Here is an 18,120-nt window from a genome sequence, read left to right on the forward strand (position 1 = left end):
CGATTAGGGTCCCTACAGTCAGAGATCCAAGAAGGATGTGTCTCCACTGCCACACCCCACATGTCAAAGAAAAAGGGGGATCCTTTCCTTTTTTTTTTTTTACAAGAATTTACTTATTTCCAGTTTTATTGAGATATTATTGATATATATGTTAAGTTTAAGGTATATAACATGATGATTCCATACATGTATCCATGGCAAAATGATTACCACAATAAGGTTAGTTAACTCCTCTGGGGGAAACATCTTTTAGGAGAAACCAGTAGGTTGACACACTCAACAAAATAGCCCAACCAGACCCCCCAAGAGGGAATGAGGTCCACAAGTCCCAAGCCCCATATACATACACAAGCTTTTTAGTTTCACACTTTCAAATATAGTTAGATAGCCAAGAGTCACTGCACACTTAAGGAAAATCTCTCATATGAAAAGCGGAGACCCAAATAAACACAAACAATGGTCACAAAACCATCAAATCACAACCTGAGAAGAATCAGAGATTATGCAAGGAGAAGAAAACTTCAACGTATGTGTCACTGATAGGCTCAGGAAGAAAAGATAGGTTATAACATCCAAGAATAGAACAGGATGCTATATAAAAAAAATTAAGAGAGGGCGCCTGGGTGGCTCAGTTGGTTAAGTGACTGCCTTTGGCTCAGGTCATGATCCTGGAGTCCTGGGATCGAATCCCACATCGGGCTCCTGGCTCAGCAGGGAGCCTGCTTCTCCCTCTGACCCTATCCCCTCTCATGCTGTTTCTCTCTCTCTCTCTCAAATAAATAAATAAATAAAATCTTTAAAACAATTAAGAGAAATTAAAAGTATGAAACCAAATGAAAACCCTAATACATAGGTTGAAAATATATTTGAAGAAATTTAAGTAAAAAGACAAAGAGACAGAAAATAGGAGATAAAAGACAATAAAAGTGGAAGAGCATTATAAGGATTCAAAAGCAAATTACAGGAATTACAGAAATACAGAAGAGAGAAGTGGATGGGCAAAAAAGTCATCAACGAGATAATCCATGAAAAGATCCCACAATTGAAATGCATGGGTGTCTGGACTGAAAAGTCCTAACCCACAAAAGAATAAAACTAATCCCAGCTCAAGACATATCACTCTGAAATTTCATAAAACCATGGGCAAAATAGAGAATTTAAAAGTATTTTTTTCTTAAAGAAAAAAATGTAAGGTTTTTGATGGTTTGTTTACAAAGGATCAAAAATCTGAATAGTATTGGATTTTTCCACAGCAATACTAGAAGCTAGGAATATTCTTCAATATTCTGGGGTAGAATGATTTGTAATCTGTACTTGGCCAAACCAAGTCTGAATTGTCAGCATAGAAAAAAGATACTTTAAAATATGTAAGGTGTGTTGGGGGGCCCATAGCTGGTGTATTAAATTAAGAATATGCAGATTATGACCTGCTGAGTGAAGAGGCACAAGCCACCCACACAGCGTCAACAGGTAACTCCCTCAGCATTTGAGCTCCCACTCTGGGAAAGAGAAAACCTGGGGGCCCTTTTGACTGAAGGCACAGTTTATTGTTTTATTGTTTTTAAAAAATTTTTAGAGCGAGTGTGCATGGGTGCTCCCACGTGGGGGGAGGGACAGAGGGAGAAGGAGGGGGAGAATCTTCAGCAGATTCCCTGCTGAGCACAGAGCCCAACTCTAGGGGCTGGATCTCACTACCATGAGATCATGACCTGAGTCAAAACCAAGGGTCCAACACTCAACCTGCTGAGCCACCCAGGTGCCCCTAAAGCTGCAATTTTAACACAAAGAAAGAAAGTAAAACCACAAGATGTATTACTTACAGCTCCCAGAAGGAGGTGCTGAGGGAGGAGGTAGGGAGTGCAATGAGTTGGGGGGAGGGCAGTTCTCTGTCCCAGGTCACAAGGAAACGGAGGAATACTTTTAGATGTTTAGGTTTATCTAGACCAAAACTATGATCCATAAACTCATGATCCAAATTATTATTATTCTAAATAACTTCAGTGTTATCACTCATAACTTTAAAAAACAAATGTTATACTTTAATTTATGACATAAATTTTACCATTTCTCCCCCCAGAAATGATTACATGAAGCGGCATATGATGGAAATGGAAAAAATTTTGCTAGATCAGATGGAAGCTTGTAAGGTAAAATTTTTATCTGAATCAGCTTTGTAGTTTATTTACTCCTAGAAAATCTTTAGGATTAGATAGGACTGGAGGGAAGATACTAGAATGCAGTTTATACTTACGTTTGATTTATGATCGTTTCAATCAAAAGGTGTCAATTCACACTAACTTACAGACCTTGGAGGTTATAAAGTCATTCCTGCAGGAGCCAAGGAGATTCAAGAATTCTTGTCATAGATTGCAAATAAATGGGCACAAATTCTTTCAAGTGCCTCGGTGTAGGTGGAGTCTATTTCTTCATCTCTTGAATCTGGAGCTTGGCATATGACTTGTTTTGGCCAATGGGACATCAGTAAATGACCTGCAAACACTTAAAAAGTGTTTGTGTGCTAAGAATACAAACTAGCCTTTGGAAGATGAGAGATCACTGCAGAGAGAAGCTCAGCCATCTCAACTGCCCCCGGCGAGTCTAACCCCCACCTAACCCACCAACTGACTGTAACTTCAAGAGCAGCAGAATAGTTAAAAGGCACTGAGTTGTGGGGTAAATTGTTGCAAAGAGTAAATGTGAACTCATATAGTTCTGACATCTGTTTTTGTCATGAGCTCTAAATAGTGTATCTTTATATGATCCGTAAAACTATAACATTTTATTATATTATTAAACATATATTTAATAATAAGAAATAAGAAATTTCAACTATGTAACAGTGCTATGACCAGTGGTGAATTGTTTAGTGCCAGTCCCAAGGATACAGGCAACAGACACTGGATCTTTTTTTTTTTTTAAAGATTTTATTTATTTATTTGACAGAGAGAGACACAGTGAGGGAGGGAACACAAGCAGGGAGAGTGGGAGAGGGAGAAGCAGGCTTCCCACAGAGCAGGGAGCCCAGTGCGAGGCTCCATCCCAGGACCTTGGGATTATGACCTGAGCTGAAGGCAGATGCTTAACGACTGAGCCACCCAGGCGGCCTGACACTGGATCTTTCTACTCCATTCATCCAAGCGTGGGGTTACTTTAGAATACTTAATCCAGTTCTCATATCTTTAAAAAAAATAACAGTATTATTGAGATATAATTCATGTACCATAAACTTGACCCTTTTAAAGTGTACAATTCATGAAGGATATTCTATTTTTTTGTGATGTTGTTGGTTTTGTTACCAGGGTGATATTGGCCTCACAAAATGAATTGGGGAGTGTTCCTTCCTCATCTATTTTTTAAAAGAGGATTAATAGATTTGGTATTATTTTTTTTCCTTTAAAATATTTGATATTTTAAGGGAAAATTCACCAGTGAAGACATTTGATCTGGATTTTTCCTTGTGAGATTTGTATTTACTGATTCAAGTTTTTTACCCTGATACGTCTATTCAGATTTTTTACTTTTTTCTTTAGTTTTGGTAATTTGTTCTCTCCAGGAATGCCTCCATTTTCAGCTATTTTTAAAAGTATCAGGATTATGATGTTCATAATATTCCCTTATAATACTTTTCATTTTTGTAAGGTCTATAGTGTTGTCCCTCTTTCTCATTTTGGTAATTTATGTCCTTTTTTTCTTAGTTGGGCTAAAAGTTTATCAATTCGATATTTTCAAAGAGCCAGGTCTTGGGTCCTTTTCTCTCTTTCCTTTTGGTTTAGATTCATTGATTCCTATTTTTATCCTATTTCCTTATTTCTACTAAATTTAGGTTTGATTCACTCCTCTTTTGCTACTTTGAGATAGCTTAGATTATTGTCTTCCTTCTAATGTAAGCACTTACTGCTATTAATTTCCCCCTAAGCACAATTTTGGCTGCTTCCCTTAAATTTGATATATTTTTGTTTCCATCTGTTCCAGACGTTTTCTAATTTTCCTTGTGACTTCTTCTTTGGCCCATGGGTTATTTAGAAATGTGTTCATTTCCAGATATTTGGGGGTTTCTCAGATTTTTGTTTTTGCTAATTTAATTCCACTATAGAAAGAGAACATGTCTTGTATGTTTTCAGTCCTTTAAAATTATAGAGATTTGTTTTGTGGCTTACTGTATGATCTATTCTGGACAATGTTTCATTTGTTTGAAAAGAATGTGTATTCTGCTATTGTTGGAGTTTTCTGCATATGTCAAATATTTCAAGTTGGTTGATACTGTAATGCGGGTCTTCTATACCCATCTTGACTTTCTCTCCTGTTCATTGCTGAGACAGGAATTTGAAACCTCCAACCACAACAGAATTGTCAATTTATCCTTTCAGTTTTTATGATTTTTGTTTTACATGTATTAGAATTTCCTTCCTTTTTAAAGCTAATATTGAACATGCTAATAATTGGTAATTTAAGTGCTCAAAGCACTTAAAGAAGAGCTGTACAAACCTTGGCCTCTAAAACTGAAACCAGAGTCATGCTGTCAGCTCTTGCTTTCTCTCCCTTCCCATCCCACCCTCCCCTCCGGTTTTGGCCTTATTGCTACTGCAGAAAAGACTCTTTATGTTGTGAAGAACATGGCCATCAGCAGTTACCTCAATAAAAAGCCTTTCCCCCCCTCCCTTTTCTGTGTCCACATAGCGATTTCAAGCAAGGGCTCAATAATGCCCAACTCAGGTCAGTGCCTATCCCTTGGCCCAATTAGTGTTGCTAGAAGCAAAGAGTATTATTAACTGGCATTGTGACATGCCCATCTCAGTGGTCAGAGGACACTCTTCTGTTGCCAGCGGGGCAAAGAGAAAGCTTCTCAAGCAGTCAGAAAACAATGGCTACCATAGACCATGTTGGTATCTAATCGTAGGAGGCTCCTCAAAGTCAGGCTTAGGGGGCTGAGTAGAAAACGTGTACAAGGAAGAGACCTATTGTCAGATCTGTCAGTTTATCTGGGAGCAGGACGGATTACGTAGGTTAATCTACATTATACAATGAAGTTCTAGAGTATTGCACGTAGGAATGGAAGTAATTGGGAAGGGCATTTATCCCAAATCATACCTTTCCCCTAATAATCAGCCAACTTTTATAAAACAAGAACACTTCAAAAGACCCGATTTCCAGCCATGCATTAGTAAAATAATTCTTCAAGTTTTGCTTAGGACTCCTGGGGGGAATTTAGTTATTTTCAGCCTTTCCCACGATTCAGTTATTTCTGCAACCTAAACATGCGGCTGGACAGTTCTATTTCAGGTGTTCCTTTGCAATTGTTGAGCCAGAGAGGGCGGTGGAAGAAAGCCCCGCACCCCAGCTCGAACCAGGGGCTGGCCCTTGTCAACACCCATTTTAGGAATTCTCAGCAGGTTTCCGACAGAGTTCTAAGCAAGTTTCTCCTCAGAGGCCCAAGGCGCTTCCTTTAACGAAAACCCACAGCAAGAGTCCCCACCCCAAGCAAAAGATTCCCCACCCAGTCCAGGGCCGGGAAGATGCCCCACCCAGCGGCAGGCTGGGCCGGCCTCCCAGGCTGGTTTAACTGGTTAGGACGACCGAAGCCTGCTGGCACAAAAGATCTGCACTTCGGGAGCTGAGGAGCAGCCGGCTAGAACGTGGAGAGGAAAGCTCTTTCCTTTCTCAAGACCACCACAGGCGATGCCTTCCAACCGTCTTCGCTGACACTCGCTCGGGGTAGGTGTTACATCCCACCCAGTCCCCCAAGACCAGAAACTGCGCAGGCGCCCGCTGAGCACTAGCGCGGCGCATTCTCTCGCGCGCTCCCTCAGTCTCCTCAGCGAGCCTCTGGGCCGAAGGAATCACGGTGCTTCTTGGGTGTTGTAGTGTCCTTCCTCGATGAAGGGCCCTCACGTAAACTGGGCGTTGGGCATCCGAGAACTACGCCTCCCAGCGTGCTGCGCGCGAGGGCACAAGGCGTTTGCCCTTGACGGCTTTAGCCGTCAGCACAGAGAGGAGGACCCGGGAAGCCGGCAGCGGCGGGAGGAGGGAATGCGCGTGCGCGTTGGGCCGGCTCGTCGCGTTCTGTCCCAATCATTGTAAACAGGCGGAGGCTGGGGCGGGGTGGGAATGGGGCGCCTGAGGCCGGCTAGGGGCGCAGCGCAGGAGGCATCTACGGTGGCTGCGGCGGCACCGTGAGCGCGAGGAGGCGGAGGCGGCGGCTGCGGCGGGGGCGGGTTGTCGCGCGGCGGCAGGTACAGGTCAGTGGCGGTCAGCGGTGGCGTGCGGGGGTCGTAGCGGTGCCCCTCGCGTGCCCGGGGAGCCCTCTTCGCACCCACCTCGCAGCGGCGTCTGTCAGGCAGCGTGCGGGGCTGGAGTTGGGGGTGGGGGGCGTGGCTGCCCCGAGTGCGGGTTCATCCCGGGCAGGCTTCTCCCCAGTTCTCGCCGGTTGCCGGCCGTTCCTCCCACTTGCCGGCCGGGCCTCTCTCGTGGCATCCGCATTTGTGATTTGGTGCTCTCGGGGTCCGGAGGAGGAGAGTCGGGAACCGGGCCCCTCCCCACTTGAGTCTCCAGGCCTCAGGGCAGCTCTTGGGCACCGGAATGGAGGAGAGGGGACTCTGTCTTTTATATAATCACTATTTTTTTTTAAATCGCACCCGGAATATTGACCCGTCTCCAGGACTTGCCCAGTGGACTAGGAAAAGGCTCTTGATGTTTCCCACCGCTGGCACGGAAGCAGTGGGGCTCCTTTGGGTGCTGCGGTCTTTCGTTCAGGTTTCAGTGCGAATGGACGAACAGATCTGGAGTTGAGAATTCTTTTTACAACTCATTTTCAAGTGTGCTTGTGCCAAAATGTTCTTATTGAGGTCACCTTTTTTTTCTTTTTTAAAATTTATCGTTATGAGAGTGAAACAGGGATTTTACAAAATACTCTACACGCCAGTCTTAACCTGAAATAATTACGGTGTTTCGAGTTTTGGGATTCATTACTTCAGAGTCTCCCTCTTGACCAAGCAGCTTGTTTCCTCTAAGGCCTAGTAGAGTACTTGAAAATAATTAAAATGTTAACTCGATATATTTTGAATGTGTATTGTAGAAGTACAGTCGTTTGGACGTGCAATTTACCCACCATCTAGCCTCATTAGAAAAGCTTTCACTGAATGTTTTGTAGAGTGGAGTGGGCATGTTCACATGCTGCAGCACTTTCGGTAGCGTTCCATCATACTTGGCAGTTATTCATAAAGTATTTAAGTGGTGATAAGGAGCAAGCTCACTTTTGGTTTGGTGATTATGGAGGCAGCACTTCTAAACGAAAAAAATGGGACTGTGAGTAAGAAAAGTAACCTCACTTGACGCCTTCCTAGTTGTCTTGGTGATTTGATAGTTCCTTTCTGAGTGTTTCTGAAAATGAGTAATTGCTGTAAACTGTACTGGCAGTAGGAGAGGTAGGAAGGAAGTTAGAGTGGTTCCCACTTTTCTCAGTGACCCATAGATTTAAGTGGGGTAGACTAGTTTAACAGTAACCACTGAGAAGTAATTCTTTGAACAAAGTATCTTGAAGCAATATGACATAATTTGCTCTCTCTTCAAAATAGTATCTCTCATTTTAGATCTAATTTAGAAAACGAAGTGTTATCAGAAAATGAATATTAACTTTAATTTGTACACTTGTATTTGTACAGATATTTGCTTGGCCAGGGGAGATTGGGCTTGAACATAACCCAAAAGTGTGTTCTTTCTTTTTTGAAAGAAAATTCCTGATAGAAACTTAAGTTAGTATATGTGGAAGGAATAAGGAAGAATGCAGGTCATTTAGTATAGAGGAGTTACTCTATAGCAGGTACTATGCTAGGTGAAGAGGACTTACAGATGGATTAGGCAGTGACCCTGCTTTCTGGGTGATAAGGCTTTATCTCTTACTTGCACTGTTCTCAAGTACAATATGTTTTTAAGATTACTTTGTAGAGAAAGTTTGGGGGTATAGAGGGTGTACAAAGGAGATAGTGATCAGTTTCCTAAGGGAAGAGAAGGAGAGATTGAGGAAGGTGGCAGTGGCAAGGGAAAAGTATGTATAGGAGGGGATGAAAACAGTAAGGATGGGCATTTAGGTTGAAGGAACAGTGTGAACAGAAGCACAGGAGTCTAAGCCTCCATAATGAGTTGTAGGATCTGCAGGTGTAGCTAGTAGGCAGGGGCCAAATTATCGATAGTCTTACACACAGTTGAAGTAGTTTAAACTTTTATCTTGGAAGCAAATACAAGTCACTGAGACAGGATAAAGAAAACAGAAGCCTAAGCCAGCTCAGCCCATTTTAACTCCCTGCTGTGTGTCACATTAGGTACTTTATGCTTTATGTCCTTAAACTTGAAGGTTTAGGCATGACTGAGGCAGAAAATGAGGGAAACAAGGGGCGCCTGCGTGGCTCGGTTGGTTAAGCACTCAGGTCATGATCCCAGGGTCCTGGGTTCGAGCCCCACATCAGGCTCCCTGCTCAGCAGGAAGTCTGTTTCTCCCTCTCCCTCTGCAGTTCCCCCTGCTTGTGCTCTCTCGCTCTCTGTCAAAGAAATAAATAAAATCTTAAAAAGAAAAAAAGAAAATGAGGGAAACGAACTTAAGGCAGAAGGAATGCTGGATGTGATTAGAGAGAGCATGGAACACTGAAGAGCTGGAAGTTGTTCTCTGCAACTATAACATTGGGTTTATGGTGGTAAGTAGCACATGAGGCACACAGATCGATCCTTGAGTATTGCATGACATTCTAAGGATTCTTGAATTTTTTCCCTATAGGTAATAATAGAGTTTATGAATTTTAATCAGGAAAGAGTCATGATAAGGTTTTCCTCTTAGAAAGATCATTCTGGTATTGTAGAGTGCAGATTTCAGAAGGGATGGAGGGAAGATAAGGCAGGGTGCACAAAGACTGGTTAGGAGTTTTTGTAATAATTGAGATGACAAGACCCTAAACTAAGGTAGAGTCATTGGAGATACAAAGGGATAGGTTAACAGTACAGTACAAACTGTACAAACATTTAGAAGGTAGGATCCATAGGATTCAGTTACAATTGGATTTTAACTTGGGTCATTGAATAGACAATGGTAGAGAACAGTTGACCCTTGAACAATGTGGGGGTTAGGGATGCCGACCCCTCTTGCAGTCTAAAATCCATGTATAACTTTTGACCACCCCCAAAACTTAACTACTCAACTACTGTTGACTGGAAGCCCTACAGATAACATAAAGTCAATTAACACATATTTTGTATGTTATATGTATTATATGTATTCTTACAATAAAGCTAGAGAAAAGAAAATGATACTGAAATCATAAGGAAGAAAAAGTATGTTTACAGTACAGTACTGTATTTATTGAAAAAAGACCACATCTGAGTAGCCCCACACAACTCAAACCCATGTTGTTCAAGGATCAACTCTGTACTGAGACAGAGGAAGAGGAGCAAGCTTGGGGAGTAAAAGTATTTTAGCTTTTGGATATATCGAGTGGGAATTGTCTGTGAACATCCAGGTGGAAACATTAACTACAGAGTTGGGTGTGTGGGTTTGGAGTCGAAGAGAGAGGTCTTGCTATGAGAGTCAGCAGACTATATTATAGGTGGTAGCTGAAACCTTTGATTTACATAATACCATGTAGGAAGAGTTTACCAATGGAGAATAGTTCTGGAAATAGACAATGGAGAACATTTAAAGCCAAATTGAGGAAGAAGACCTGGAAAGGGAAATTCCTGTGTGTTTAGAGATGCAGAGAAATCATGAGAAAATGTCATAGAAGCCAAAATGGAATCATTTCAAAAGGAAGCTATGCTTCACAACCAACTCCAGAAAAAAATAAAAATTTTTTAAAAAGGAAGTGATACTTCAAATGCTTTGAGAAGTTGAATAAGACAAGGATTATTAGGAGTCGGTTGAATTTGATAACTAAGTAAGAGCAAGTTTGTCACATTCTACCTAATGCTACCATTTGGGGAAGGAGCTAATTTCTTTGAATTGAGAAGTTAATGGGAGATCAGAGTGAAGAAAGTAATTGTGGATTAGTTCAAGAATCTTAGCTGTGAACGGAAGAATGGAAAGAGGTGTTAGATGGTAAAAAGGGTTAAGAGAGTGATTTTTAACATGGCAAAGACTTGAACCTGCTTTTTTCTTATGACAGTTTAATTGAAATGTACTTCATATAATGTAAAATTCGTCCTCTTAAAGTGTACAATTCAGTGGTTTTTAGTATATTAACAGAATTGTGCAGCCATCTCCACAGTCAACTCTAGAACATTTTCATTACCTCAAAAAAGAAACCTTTTACTCATTATCAGTCACTCACCATTCCCTCTCTTCCCACCCATTAGCAGCCACTGACATCTGCTGTCTCTGGATTTGCCTCTTCTGGACATTTCATTTAAATGGAGTAACATATATGATCATTTGTGACTGACTTCCTTTACTCAGTATAATGTTTTCAGGGTTTATCCATATTATAGCATATGTCAGGACTTCATGTCTTTTTATTGCTAAATAATCTTCCGTTGCCTGGTTACACCATGTTTTGTTTATCCATTGATCAGTTGGTGACTATTTGAGTTGTTTCTACTTCATGGCTTTTGTGAATAATGCTGATATGAATATTCATGTGTGAGTTTTTGTGTGGATGTATGTTGCTCCTAGGTGTATACCAAGGAATAGATATGGTTACTCTTATCTTGTACATTTTGAGGAACTGCCAAACTGTTTCCCAGAGCAACTGCACCATTTCATTATGCAGTGTAAGGATTCTGATATCTCCACATCTTCACCAACACTTGTTATTTTCTGGCTTTAAAAATTTTAGCTGTTCTAGACATTTTTCCAAAGAAGACATCCAAATGGCCAACAGGCACATGAAAAAGTGCTCAACATCGCTTGGCATCAGGGAAATCCAAATCAAAACCTCAGTGAGATACCACCTCACACCAGTCAGAATGGCTAAAATTAACAAGTCAGGGAACGACAGATGTTGGCGGGGATGTGGGGAAAGGGGAACCCTCCTACACTGTTGGTGGGAATGCAAGCTGGTGCAACCACTCTGGAAAACAGTATGGAGGTTCCTCAAACAGTTGAAATTAGAGCTACCATTCGATCCAGCAATTGCACTACTGGGTATTTACCACAAAGATACAAATGTAGGGACCCGAAGGGGTACGTGCACCCCAATGTTTATAGCAGCAATGTCCACAGTAGCCAAACTGTGGAAAGAGCCAAGATGTCCATCGACAGATGAATGGATAAAGAAGATGTGGTATATATACACAATGGAATATTATGCAGCCATCAAAAGGAATGAGATCTTGCCATTTGCAACGACGTGGATGGGACTGGAGGGTATTATGCTTAGTGAAATAAGTCAATCAGAGAAAGACATGTATCATATGACCTCACTGATATGAGGAATTCTTAATCTCAGGAACAAACTGAGTGTTACTGGAGTGGTTGGGGGTGGGAGGGATGGGGTGGCTGGGTGATAGACATTGGGGAGGGTACGGGCTACGGTGAGCGCTGTGAATTGTGCAAGACTGTTGAATCAGAGATCTGTACTTCTGAAACAAATAACGCAACATATTTTAAGAAAAAAGAAAAAGTAGAAGATAGCAGGAGAGGAAGAATGAAGGGGAGTAAGTCAGAGGGGGAGACGAACCATGAGAGATGATGGACTCTGAAAAACAAACTGAGGGTTCTAGAGGGGAGGAGCATGGGGGGATGGGTTGGCCTGGTGATGGGTATTGGGGAGGGCACATTCTGCATGGAGCACTGGGTGTTATGAACAAACAATGAATCATGGAACACTACATCAAAAACAAATGATGTAATATATGGTGATTAACATAACAATAAAAAATTTTAAAAAAATTTTAGCTGTTCTAGTGGGTGTGAATTGGTATCTCATTGTGGGTTTGATTTGATGATGATGACCATCTTTTCATGTGGTTTTTGGCCATTTGTCTATCTTCTCTGGAAAAATATCTATTCAAGTTCTTTGCCCTAAACCCCTAAAATTGGGTGGTTGTCTTTTGTTGAGTTTTAAGAGTTCCTTTATGTATTCTGGATGTTAGACCCTTATCAGAATATGATGTACAAATATTTTCTTCTGTTCTTTTCTTCCCTTTTTACTTTCTTGATAATACCGTCTGATGTACAGAATTTTTAAATTTTGATGAAATACATTTTATCCATTTTTTTTCTTTTGTTACTCATGATTTGGTGTCATATCTAAGAATTCATTGTCAAATCCAAGGATGTGAAAATTCACGCTATGCTCTCTTCTAAAAGTTTTTTGGTTTTAGTGTTTATGTGTTGATTCATTGTTGAATGAACTTTTGTGTATGGTCTGAGGTGTGGGTCCTTTTTCTTGTATGTGGAAATCCAGTTGTTTCATCCCCATCTGTTGAAGTGACCATTCTTTTCCCATTGAATAGTCTTGACACCCTTGTTGATAATCAGTTGACCATAGATGTTGGGTTTATTTCTGGACTCTCAAATCGATTCTATAGGTCTGTATGTTTATACTAATGCCAGTACCACATTGTTTTGGTTACTCTAGTTTTGTAGTACCTTTTGAAATCAGGAAGTGTGAGTCTTCCAACTCTGTTCTTTTTGATTATTTTTTTGTGTGTGGCTATTTAGGGCCCGTTGCAATTCCATATTAAACTGAAGATCAGCTTTTCCATTTCTGCAAAAGAGATTGTTGGAATTTTGATAGAGTTTACATTGAGTCTGTATATCCCTTTGAGTTACAGCAATACTTTGCTACTTCCAGTCTGTGAAAAGGCTGTAGTCTCTATGTTGTATCTTTTACCCTTGCAAATGGAATTTTTTTTTTCTTTAATTTCATTTTTGTAATGTTTGGTTTTAGTGTGTGGATGTATAGTTTATTTTCTGTCTTCATCTTGTATCCTGTAATTATTTTAAACTCATTTATTAGCTCTAATAATTTCCTAGTGTATTCTTACGGGTTTTCTGTGTAAGATCATGTCATCTGTGAATGAATAGAGACAGTTTTACTTCTTCCTTTCCAATATGAATGCATTTTATTTTATTTTAAAGATTTTATTTATTCATTTAACAGAGAGCATATACATGGGCAGGGGCTGGGGGGAGAGGGAGCAGACTCCCCGCTGAGCAGGGAGCCCGATGTGGGGCTAGTAGTTACTTTTACCAGGACCCGGAGATCATGACCTGAGCTGAAGGCAGATGCTTAACCAATTGAGCCACCCATGCGCCCCTGCATGCATTTTATTAATTAATTATTTTTATTTTCATAATTGCCATTGCTTGAACTTCCAGCTCAGTGTTGAATAGAAGTGGCAGGGCAGACCTCTTTGTCTTGTTCCTGGTCTTAGGAGGAAAGCTTGCAGCTTTTCCCATTAACTGTAATGTTAACTATGGGTTTGTCACTGATGCCCTTTATCAGTTGCCTTCTATCCATAGTTTGTCAGATGTTCTGTTAAATGTTTGTTAATATTTCTGCATATTTTTTAAGTAAAAAATTTTTTCTATTATTGATTTTCAGTGTCATTTCATTGTGGTCAGAGAACATAACTGTGTGCTTTCAATCTTGTAAACTTTATTCAGGTTCAGGTTTGTTTGTGGCCTAACATATGACCTGTGTTGAAGAATGTTCCAAGTGCACTTGAGATGAATCTGTTTTTTTATGCTGTTGTTGAGTGGAGCGTTCTGTAGATGTCTGTTAGGTCTAGTTTGTTTAAATATTGTTCAAGTCTTCTTCCTTTTGGTGTTTTGTCTAGTTGATCTGTCCATTATCAAAAGGGGGATATTGAAGTCTTCAACTATTGTTGAACTGTTTCTCCTTTCAATTTAGTCAGGTTTTTGTTCCATGTCTTTTAGGGTTCTGTTATTAGGTGTGTATACATTTTTAATTGTTATCTTGTTGACAGACCTACCCTTTTATCATTATGTAATATTCTTTGTCTCTTGTAATAGATTTTGTCCTAAAGTTTATTTTGTTTGGTATTAGTATAGTCAGTCATTCCAGCTCTCTTTTGGTTACTGATTGCATGAAGTATCTTTTTCCATCCTTTTACTTATTTTTTTAAATTTAATTTTTTAAGATTTTTTATTTATTCATTTGAGAGAGAAAGAGAGCACGTGAGAGCACGAGCAGTGGGGAGGATCAGACAGAGAGGGAGAAGCAGACTCCGTGCTGAGCAGGGACCCCAATGCAGGGTTCAATCCCAGGACTGTGGGATCATGACCTGGGGCAAAGGCAGATGCTCAGCTGACTGAGCCACCCAGGCATCCCCATCCTTTTACTTTCAACTTGTCTATTAGAACTTGAGTCTCCTGTGGGCAACATATAGTTGCATCTTTAAAAAAAAAAACAAACCGTTTTGCCACTATCTGCCTTTTCATTTTGGGAATTTAACTTATTCACCTTAAATTAATTACTGATTAGGAGGAACTTCAGGCCTATTGCAGTTTGTCTTCTATATGTTTTATATCTTTTTTATTCTTTAATTCTTCCATTACTACCTTCTGTGTTTCTTTGCAGTGTATTTTAATTCCTTATATCTTATTTACTATATGTTTTTGAGTTATTTCGTAGTGGTTGCCCTGGGATTACAATTAACATTTTAATTTGTAATAGTCTGGTTCAGATTAATACCAGTTTAATTTCAATAGTGTATAAAAACTGTACTCCTATAGCTCCACTCACCCTTATGGTGCTTTTGTCACAAATTGTGTCTTTATACATTGTATGCCCATATGATTTAAAATTGTTGCCTTATGCAGTTGTCATTCAGATCAGAAAGGAGAAAAGAGATACAAACGAAAAATACATTTTTAAAATTTTTTGAAGATTTTATTTATTTGAGAGAGAGCATGCATGCGTGCACAAGTGGAGGCAGAGGCAGAGGGAGAGGGACAAGCAGACTCCTGGCTGAGCAGGGAGCCCGATGCAGGGCTTGATCCCAGGACCCTGAGATCATGACCTTAGCTGAAGTCAGACACTTAACTGACTGAGCCACCCAGGCGCCCTGGAAAATACATTTATACTGTCTTTTGAAATTGGTATGTCTTTTATATTTACCTATGTAGTTACTTTTACCAGTGTTCTTTATTTCTACATGTGGATTCAAGTTAATTACTGTCTAGTGTCCTTTTCATTTCAGTGTGAAGGACTCACTTTAGCATTTCTTGTAGGATAGATCCATTAACAATGAATTCATTCAGATTTTCTTCCTCTGAGAATTATTTTTTTTCGTTCAATTTTGAAGGATAATTTTACAAGATAAAGATTCTCAGTTGACCGTGTTTTTTCCTTCCAATACTTTATGTCATCACACTGCCTTCTGGCCTTTATGGTTTCTGATGAGAAGTCAGCTGTTAATGATATTGAGGATCCCTTGTATGTGATGAGTCACTTCCTTCTTGCTTCTTTCAAGATTCTCTCTTTGTCTTTGAACTGTTTGATGAAGATGTGCCTCACTGTGAATTTCATTGAATTTCTTCTGCTTGGAGTTTGGTGAACTTCTTGGATATATAGATTAATATATTTCATTAAGTTTGAGCAGTTTTTAGCCACTATTCAAATATTTCTGCTCTTTCCTCTCTCTCCTCTCCTTTTGGGACTGCCATTATGCTTGGTGTGTCAGATGGTATCCCACAAATCTCTTAGGCTCTCTTATATTTTCTCCATTAATTTTTATGTCCAATCCCCAGGCTGATATATTTCAGTTGACCTATCTTTAAGATCACTGGTTCTTTGTCCTACCTTCTCAAATCTGCTGTTGAGCCTGTACAGTGAATTTTTCATTTCAGTTATACTTTTTAACTCCAGGATTTCTATTTGATTTTTTTAAAAGATTTTATTTATTCATTTGAGACACAAAGATAGAGAAAGAGCATGAGCAGGGAGAGATGCAGAGGGAGAAAGAGAAGCAGGCTCCCCGCTGAGCCAGGAGCCCGATGTGGGGCTCGATCCCAGGACCCTGGGATCATGACCTGGGCCGAAGGCAGATGCTTAACCATCTGAGCCACCTAGGCGCCTCTATTTGATTGTTTTAAAAATAATTTCTATCTCTTTATTAATATTTTTCATCTGGTGAGACAGAGTTCTTATGCTTTCCATTAGTTCTTCAGACATAATTTCCTTTTGCTTTTGAACATACTTAAAACAGATTTAAAGTCGTTGTCCAGTAAGTCTAATGTCTGGGATTCCTTAGGGAGAGTTTCTAGTGATTGCTTTTTTCTCCTGTAATGGGCTCTTCCTTCTTGTTTCTTTACATGCATGTAATTTTTGTTGAAATTGGACATTTTGAGTATTACAGTATGGTAGCTGTGGAAATTAGGCTCCTTTCCCCAGAGATGTTGCTACTTGTTGTAGCTGTTCTTAGTTTGTTTAAGAACTTTCCTGAACTAATTTTGTAAAATATACATTCTTTGTCATGTGTGCCCATTGAAGTTTGTGTCTGTGTTCTGTCAGCTAATGATTGGACAGGTGTTTCCTTAAACATTTGGTACCAAAAACGTCTCCCAGTGTCTTCAGAAGGGTGTTGTGCTTATGCTGAAATATTTTATTCCCTGAGCACTCAGCCACTTTACAACTCTGGTTAGCCTTAATTTGCTGTTTGTGTAGAGGTCAAGGTCACCCAGAAGTGAGAGTGTAGGCACTTCTTGGGTAGGATAAACTCAGCAAGATCTACACTGGGAATCTTAATCAAACAGTTGAAAGACAGAGACAAAGAGAATCTTGAAAGAAGCAGGAGTGAAGTGACTCCTCACATACAAGGAATCCTCAGTATCATTTAACAGCTGACTGTTCCAACATCTTAGCAGAAACCATAGAGGTCAGGAGGTGGTGGGATGACATATTAAAGTCCTGAAAGAAAAAAAACTGTCAACCAACAGCTGGCAAAATTCCTGGGCATGTGCACAGCCCTAGGCATACATGTTGTGTCCTAGTTTCCCAGAAATCTGTTGAAGCTGTTCAAGGTCCTTATTTCTCAAAATATCTCATTGCCCAGCCTTTCTTCCCAAGGTTTTTGGTCAGTTTGTTTGCGCCAACTGTTATTCATTGTGTCAGGCAGCAAGCGCTGAAAATGTCTGCTTGCATATGTTTTCAACAAACATCCTTTGTGTCCTGTAGTGGCTTTAGCCTGGGGGAAGTCTGAGTTAGCAGCATTAGGTGAGTTAAAGCAAGACTTTTCACACATCTTCCAGGGAGCCATTAGATTGGTCAAAACAAATGATTTCAGTTTGTTTGTAAATGAGATTTGTTTTGCTTACCAGTACTAAGAATGTGGGCTGTTTTCACAGCCACCACTGAGCTGGGGAGCCCAGGATAGGAGAGAGTAAGTTAAATGCCACAAAGCCCTATGTTCTTACCAAGATTTAGCTGTTTTTCTTGAACCAGTACTCCCTGGATTGCTACAAGCTTTTGGTTAGTTTCTGGTCTTCTGGAAAAATTGATTCTGACAGTTTTTAGTTGCTTTTGCTGTTTCTTATGCCAGCATTTTGCCAACATTACTCCCATCTATTTATCATACTACACTTGTTGTTAGGCTACCTGTTATTAGTATAGTTCAAGTGAATTTCATATTTCATGTAGCATACAGTGTGTCAGTATATTCTCTTAGTGCTTTATTTTTCAAGGATTTTAGGTGCTTAAAGAGATGCAATATAAATAAAGGTTTTCTGGCTGTTATAAACACTACAATAAGCACCCTTTAATTACATTTTTGCTTACTTTGTGTATTTGAGGGTAAGTTTTTAATAGTGGAATTGCAAGGTGAGAATATTAGTTTTTGATAGGTTTTGCTAAATTGCCCTTTTAAATGTATCAGTTTACACTTTTACCAGTAGTGTCTTCACGCCTTTCTATTATTGGGTATTGGACTTGTTCATCTTCAGAAAATTTGTGGTTGAAAAAGGGTATCTCTTTAATTTCCTATTCCTTCATTTTTAAAATATCTTTTTAAAAAAGATTTATTTATTTATTTTAGAGAGCGAGAGAGAGATAGTGGGGGGGAGGGATGGAGGGAGAGGAAGAGAGAGAGAATCTTAAGCAGATTCCCCCCTGAGCATGGAGCCTGATGTGGGGGTTGATCTCACAACGCTGAGATCATGACCTGAGCCAAAATCAA

At 40.0% G+C, this 18,120-nt stretch overlaps 1 protein-coding gene across 1 annotated transcript in view; it reads left to right on the forward strand.

The window, feature by feature from the left end:
- Positions 1 to 6,079: 6,079 nt before the first annotated feature.
- RALBP1 (ralA binding protein 1) overlaps positions 6,080 to 18,120 on the forward strand; it is a 63,791-nt gene continuing 51,750 nt past the window's right edge. The window contains exon 1 of the mRNA XM_025886449.2: positions 6,080 to 6,236. The gene's annotated coding sequence lies outside the window, so the exon portion shown is untranslated. The remainder of the gene's footprint in view (positions 6,237 to 18,120) is intronic.

This window comes from Callorhinus ursinus, unplaced genomic scaffold, assembly GCF_003265705.2.
Source record: "Callorhinus ursinus isolate GAN/ISIS: 27379988/994484 unplaced genomic scaffold, GSC_fseal_2.0 scaffold11, whole genome shotgun sequence".
NCBI classification, from domain to species: domain Eukaryota; kingdom Metazoa; phylum Chordata; class Mammalia; order Carnivora; family Otariidae; genus Callorhinus; species Callorhinus ursinus.